Here is an 8,139-nt window from a genome sequence, read left to right as displayed (position 1 = left end):
CACATAGATCAGGGGCACCTGGGTGTCTCAGTCGGTTAAGAATCCAACTTTGGACTTAACAGAAACCCATGGAGGAGGGGAAGGAAAAAAAAAAAAAAAGAGGTTAGAGTGGGAGAGAGCCAAAGCATAAGAGACTCTTAAAAACTGAGAACAAACTGAGGGTTGATGGGGGGTGGGAGGGAGGGGAGGGTGGGTGATGGGTATTCAGGAGGGCACCTTTTGGGATGAGCACTGGGTGTTGTATGGAAACCAATTTGACAATAAATTTCATATATTGAAAAAAAAAAAGAATCCAACTTTGGCTCAGGTCACGATCTCACAGTTCACGAGTTCGAGTCCAACATCAGGCTCTCTGCTGTCAGCGGAGCCCACTTTGGATCCTCTGTCTTCCTCTCTCCCTGCCCCTCCCCCACTTGTCCGTGAGCACGTGCACACACTCTCTCTCTTTCTCTGTCTCAAAAGTAAACACTTAAAAAAAAAGACACATAGATCAGTGGAGCGGTATAGAGAGCCTAGAAATAAACCCACACATATGTGGTCAACTAATTTACAATAGAGGAGCCAGGAATATGCAATGAGAAAAAGCCAATCTCTTCAATAAATAGTGTTGAGAAAACTGGACAGCCACATGCAAAAGATTAAAACTCGACTACTATCTTACACCATGTACAAAAATTAACTGAAAAGGGATTAAAGGCTTGAAAGTAATACCTGAAAACCCTAAGAGAAAACATAGGCAGTAAACTCCTTGACAAAGGTCTTGCCGATTATTTTTTAATCTGACACCAAAAGCAAAAGTAACAAAAGCAAGAACAAATAAATGAACTGCATCAAACTAAAAAGCTTCTTCACAGCAAAGGAAACCGTCAACAAAATGAAAAGGCAATCTACTGAATGAGAGAAAATATTTTGCAAATCCTATATCTGATAAGATACTTATACCACAAATATGTAAAAAACTCATATGATTTCACTCACATGTGGAATCTAAAAACAAAACAAACAAAACAAAACAGAAACAGACTAATAAATACAAGACAAAAAAACTGGTGGTTGCCAGAGAGGTGCGTGAAGGGGATGGGCAAAAGAGGTGAAGAATATTCACAGTTCAAAACTTCCAGAAAAAAATGAATGAACAAATAAATAAATGTAAAAAGAAAATAAAATGGACTCAAAAATTACAAGAGATAAAGCCCTAGGAATTAACCTAGCAAAAGCTATGCAAAAAAATTAAAATTAAAAATAAATGTTTAAAAAGTTATGTAAAACATTTGGGGAGAAAACATTTAGGGACAAATTATTAAGTAACATAAAAGAAGACCTAAACAAGTGGATAAATTTAATGTTATTTTGGAAAAATCAACAGCAAGATGATAATTCTTCCCGTATTAATCTATAAATTCACTGCAATTCAAATAGAATTTCCAATTGCATTTTCCATGCAACTTAATGAGGAGATTCTTAAATTCATATAGAATGGAAAAGGACCAAGAAAAGCCGTACAAATATTTTTTAAGGTAACAGTGATAACAATAAATGTATTTCCATATCAGATTTTGTGATTGGACAGTAGCAGCTATTAAAATGGTAGGATTTCACCCATGGAAGAAAATAGAGAATGCAAAATTAGACCCAGACAGATGTATATCATAAAGGAACTATCATTATAAATTAGTAGAAAAAGAAAAAACTGTCCAAATGATAACAATGGAGAAAAAGATAAAAATTAAATCCTTACCTGACACCATTAAAATTTTTCTGTGTTTATTAATTAATTACAAATAAAAAGAAAACATTTCTTTTAGAATAATAGATAGGAGGGGCGCCTGGGTGGCTCAGTCACTTAAGCATCTGACTCTTGATTTTGGCTCAGGTCATAATCTCATGGTTGGTGAGTTTGAGCTCTTTATCAGGCTCTGCACTGACAGTGCAGAGCCTGCTTGGGATTCTCTCTCTTTCTCTCTCATAAATAAATAAATATTTTTTAAAAAGAATAATAGGAAAATATTTGTATGATACCAGTGTAGGAAATAATTAACATGATAGGAAAAGCATAAATCTTAAAGGAAAGCATTGCTAAGTGTGATTACATTAAAAGGAAAAATTTTCTGTATGGCAAAAGGCAACACAAAGACAAAAGCAAAGCTATAGATCAGGGAAACAAAATACTTGTAATGCATATAACTGACAGATAAATAATTTCTCACTTATGTAAAGAATTCCCCAAATCACTAAGAAAATTAAAAACAGGGTAAGAGACAAATGGACAAAAGGTAAAACCAAGAAAAACACAGAATAGGACACATAACTGTATGAAAAGATAGCCAACTTACTAGACGATACAAATTAAAACAATAACAGTCCATAACATACTCAACTACATTGAACATTTTTTTCAACATTTTTTTCATTTTTTTCATCGAACATACATTTCAAGTCCAGTAAAAGCAAGTGTTGGTGAATAATGAGTGATTTACATAGATATGTACTGGAAAAATTCCAGCAGTTAGGAGGCAGTGATTAGAACCCCATGGGCACAGAATGGTGTCCTGGCCATATGAGGCAGGAGGCTAGCTCTGAGACTGTCATGAAACCAGTGTGCTCTATGAGACCCAGAAAAACTCCTCTCACAGGCCAACAAGCACAAAGGAAAATCATCACTGCCAAGGATTCTGAGTGAGGATAAAGTCCAATCCTGTACCATATTTAGGTGTGGACACAAATGTTTCCTATTTATTACTAGGGTGCAGAACTCCCCAGTAAATGCACCCAAAAAAACCCTTGTGCACAAGTGTTCATAGCAGCATTCATTATCAGAGCCTAAAGACTATAACAACCCAAATGTCCTCAAGTCACGAATGGAGTAAAAGAAGTGGTATATCCATATGGCAGAATATTACAAAAGGAATTAAGTACTGATTCATGTTACAACATGAATAAACCTTGAAAACAGTACGCTGAGTGACAGAGGCCAGATCAAAGGCCATGTATGGTATGATTCTGTTTGTATGAAATGTCCAGAATGGGCAATCCACAGAAACAGAGAAGAGACTAGTCTTTGCTAGGGTTGGCGGTCAAGGGAAAAGGGAAATGATTACTAATGGGCACAGAGTTTCTTTTGGGAGGTGAAAAAATGTTTTAAAATTAAGTAATAGTGACCGTTACCTAATCCTATGGTCTGCTAAACCACTGAATTGTATACTTTGCCAGGTTACATTTTGTGGTATGTGAGTTATATCTCAATAAGCCTGTTATTTAAATATGTATGTACTTATTTACAATTTTAAAACATAATTGATGGATTAAACAGCATAATAGATAGATTAGATATAGTTGAGGAAGGAACGTACTGAAAGACTGAGCTGCGGAAAATGATCAAGGACTCGCTAAAGAGAAAGAAAGAGAAATACAATAGGAGAGGTAGGTTATGAGAAATGTAGACTAGAAAACAAATTCCAACATGATGGTAAGATTTACGGAATAAAGAATAAAGAGATGTAGAAAAGATATATTTTAAAAGATAGTAATTTTGTGATTAATTTTTTTCAAAATACAAGCCTATGCCCAATCTTCACTTGTATAACCATCCAATTTATATTTTCCTTATCCCTTTGAATTTCTCCAAGTACATGTTGCTTCTAAAGTGGTGTCCTTCGCAATTACTGCATATTTAAAAATACGTTATGTATCATTGGTCTAGATTACATATACAATAGGTATCATATATTTACATCTTCATTCAGCAAAACAGAATTATTTTTTATTTTCAGAACGAGAGATCACATGCACATGTGTGTGTGCAAGCTGGAAGGGGGCAGAGGGAAAGGGAGGGAGAGAATCTTAAGCAGGCTCCACACTCAACACAGAGCCCAATGTGGGGGCTCAGTCTCACGACCATGAGAGCGTGACCTGAGCTGAAAGCAAGAGCCCGATGCTCAACCGACTGAGCCACCCAGGCGCCCTACAGCAAAATAGAATTATCTACTTAATATGAATGATATTTTTTATGAACAATATTTGTCTTCTCTTTCAGTTCAATACTATTCTTTTTGGTTCCATTTGTAACCCCTTAATAAGAAATAATTTTGCTTGTCATCAAAAATTATCAAACATACAGTTTCTTGAATTTAGTCCTTCTGTAGATGGTTTCACAAAATTTCATTCTATCAGTAATAGTTCCTGTTACTATCTTCTCAAGGTTTGCCGTGGCTCTGGAAGCTGGCTCCTGTGAAGGTGTGCAGGCAGAGCCGAGAATGCATGTCTTACAGTCCTTGCTTATGCAGCAGGAAAGCCAAAGAACCCTGAGAGCCTTTTTTACATTCATTCCCTGGATCAGTGTCCTACCCATTTGCTCAGAAACTGCACCATCAACCGTCGCCAGATCCCTAAAATGTGCCCTTCCTCCCAGAACTATTCCTTCAACAGAATAGTGAATACTGTTTCCATAAAGTGCCATGCATGGTTAGGCCCATTCCTCTAAGAGTCAAAAAAGAAAAAGAAAAAAAAAAAAAAAGGAAAAGGAGAAGAAAAAGCAACAAGCTATATCCATATTCTTGCTAAATGCTGAAACCAGCAGACTCCACAAACGTGCTGGGATGATGCTTGGCTTTCGTTCCTCCTGGGTCCCTTGTTACCATCTCCCTTGGTATGTCCCCCTCCTCCTTCCCTGACACAGAGCTTGTATCAACGGGCACAGCACACTGAAATAGCTCAGGGGTTATTTATGTTTTATTCAGACACTTTCTTTTTGGTGAATAAAGTCTTCCAGACACAAAGATGTCAGATCTCTAAGGGTGAAATTCCAAAGCACTAATAGATAGCGAGGAACAAATTTTGGGCCAAACACATAGCATGTATTAGTATGTGTATTAAATGACTGACAATATCAAGATGGAAGTACCAGAAGAGTGCCCAGACTGGTGAGTTTTGGTGGACATAACTGATGGAAGATCAGTGAGTCCTTGGAGGAAGTACTCCAAAGTTCCATAGAGCCAACATGAACTCGGACTAGTATCCCTTCAGCGGTTATGTGGTTAAAAATTTGGAGGGGAAAAAAAAAGCTAACTTTTACAAATTCTTCTTCCTCCCATTTCTCCCTAAGCACAAACATAGTGTTATGGAATGTTTGAGAAAATATTTACCAAATGGCCAAGCATATGGTCAGTGGATCAGCCAGATAAGCTGACACCAACATCAAAGGAAGGGCAGGAGGGATGGGAAGGCTATGAGTCAGTGTGTCCACATCTCCTAGCGAGACAACCCCCCACATCCTCTGAATCTATTCTAGAGCCACACTTGCTCTTGCAAACACCTCAGCCCAGAGAGCCACAAAGGAATAGAACTTGAATAGAAAATGCTTGCCCTGCTGTTTCCTCTGGAAGCTGGACGCAGCCAGCTTCCGCAGTAGACAAGCCGTTATGATCAAAGAGAGAGGGAACCTGTTCCCTGGCCTTCTGCACCTGGGAAGGAAGGAGAGCTTTATCTGAGGTTGCTGCTGTAGACAAAAGTGCCCACCAGGAGGAGCACACGATGTATTCTCCACTGGGGGCACACATGGACCCTGGCCTGCGCGTCGACTGCTTTATGGAGCATTGTACTGCTGGGTCCAGGCAGCAAAAGGCTCAAGAAAATTAGACAGTGGTACCTGGAGAGAATCTGGTTCTCACCTCGCATAGGGAGAAGAGAAGAAAAGGAGAACTCCATGTTAGTGACTTATACTCGATGTATCTAGAAACAAGACTGGGGCACCTATCCACAAATGTAAATAGTTGTTATCTTTGCCTGATGGGATTATCAGTGATAGCTGTTACTTTATTTTTGCTTGTATCAGTTTTCTAAATGTTCTACAGTGAATATATGTTACTCTTAAAAGGTGGGGGGGGGGGTAGGTGGTGGGAAATGTGCTCTAAATGTCTCCCACTTCACACACTGGAGAACATTAGCTCAGTTGACCATCACACAACAATTCTCTAAGGTGGGAAAACCCACGTCACCATCTTCAGTTTGCAGATAAAGAAAATGAGGCCCCAAACTTCATCATTCTGCACTGGGTTATACTTATGCCAAGTGAGCAGATGTCACAGGCAAGCCCTGTTTTTGATGGCTAATACAGCACCCACTGTCCTGAAGCCATCTCACACTCTCCACCTCACCCCCTGTGACCTGCTGAAGGTTGCTGCTCATTGTTTAGTCAATGGCTACTTGATCAGAGAAGGCAGCTTCCTTTATTCTGAGACTCAGGATCTATACCCATTGGTCAAGAAGTACAGTGTGGCTTGCTTTCTCCTGCTTATGGCCTCCCTTTGAAAAGAGGAATCTTAGAGACCAGAAGAGGTTAACTAGTGTGCCCAGGATGGCACAGCTACCAAGTGGCATAGCTACTATGTAGACCTGACATTCTGACTATAGAGACCTTGCACTTAACCATTAGATTATAGTCCCTCAATTAAATAGTCAAGATTCATTCAAAACAATACAGGTGTGGAATTCTCAGCTGGCATACCACCAGAGCTGGGGGGAGTCTCTTTGTTCTTGACCTGCACTGGCCAATGTGAGTCAAAAGCACTAGAGGTAAGAAGATAGCATGAATGGGAGATTGGTCACATCCAAAAGAATTAATCAAATACATTGAGGATAATGGAAGTCAGTCTTCTCACCATTGAAGAAGGGAGGTACAAATATGGAAAAGGCAAGACCCATGTGATATTGGATTGTAATTAGGGTCATTGGCATGAACATAGGGTTTCTAAAAGATATTGCTACAGATATAGATAATGTGTGTGTGTGTGTGTGTGTGTGTGTGTGTGTGTGTGTGTACCTCTACCCACTGAGAGGACTCAGATTCAAAGACAGTCTGGTAGCACTGAGCACTTTTAATGCCTAAATCCTGATTTCTAAATACCATTCTCAACTAAAAAGAACTAGGGCTCCTGGCAGACATGGCTAAAGCATCAGATGAGCCCGAAATCTCTTATTGCAGAAATGAAGAAGTTCTCCAAGAATCATGTAACTATCAAAAGTCACAGGAGTTTGTAAAGGCACTCATTGGCCAAATCTGGGTCAGCTTGAGCATCACAGTAAATAATACTAGTAATGGATTCTAACTCATTTAATAAAAGAGGAATCCATGGATCCATGCTGATATAAACAAGGAAGAGGAAGCTCTACCTTATGCCAACTAATATGTGTAGAAGAAATGGTACCATTATATAATTACTTATCCATAATATTAATAATAATTTGGGCAGGCATAAGCATCTGTGGATGCCACAAATAATGGAGAAAGGTATAATGAGAAACCAGCTATCTATACAGTCTTGAGGTATCTCCCCACAAAATACGTATTAACATCTTAATGAATACTTAACAACACTTATTAATACCCCATCACAAAGTACTCATTAATTAACTTTACTATGGAGAAACCTGATAGACACCATCTTAACCAAATGACAAAAGTCAGTGTCACCAGTAATAGGTTAAATCAACATCACATACCTGCTGATAATGTGCACTGAGAAGAACACACAGTCATTTCTGTGGTACTCTCGAGTTACATTTGAACCTAATCATGACAAAACAATGTCCAAATTGAAGGATATTCTTCAAAGTAATGGACTGGGACACTTCAAAACTGTCAAAGTCACAAAACATAAGACTGAATAGCTTGTTCCAGATTGAAGACAACTGAAGAGACACGCTAACTACATGCAGGGCATGATTCTGGAACTATAAAGGACATCACTGGTACAATCGGGGAAATTTCAGCAGGGATTTGTGAATTAGAAGATAGTACAGTATCAGTGTCCATTTCCTGATTTTGATAGGTGTCCTGTGGCTATGTAGGGAATGTTCTTGTTTTAAGGACATACACATTGAAGCATTTAGAGGTCATGGAGCACTGTGCCATTTGCAACTTAATTTCAAATGGTTGAGATGAAAATGGAGAAATGAAAAATATGGTGGAGTATCAGCAATTGGTGAATCTGGGGAAGGATATATAGCGCTTCTGTAGTCTATTCTTGAAATTGAATTTTTTTCTAGGTTTAAAACTATTTTAAAGTAAAAGTTCCCAGGGTGTCTGGGTGGCTCGGTCGGTGAAGCGTCCGACTTCAGCTCAGGTCATGATCTCGCGGTTTG

This window comes from Herpailurus yagouaroundi, unplaced genomic scaffold (assembly GCF_014898765.1).
Source record: "Herpailurus yagouaroundi ecotype Mexico unplaced genomic scaffold, PumYag 203, whole genome shotgun sequence".
Classification (NCBI taxonomy): domain Eukaryota; kingdom Metazoa; phylum Chordata; class Mammalia; order Carnivora; family Felidae; genus Herpailurus; species Herpailurus yagouaroundi.
This window is presented reverse-complemented; position numbering follows the sequence as displayed.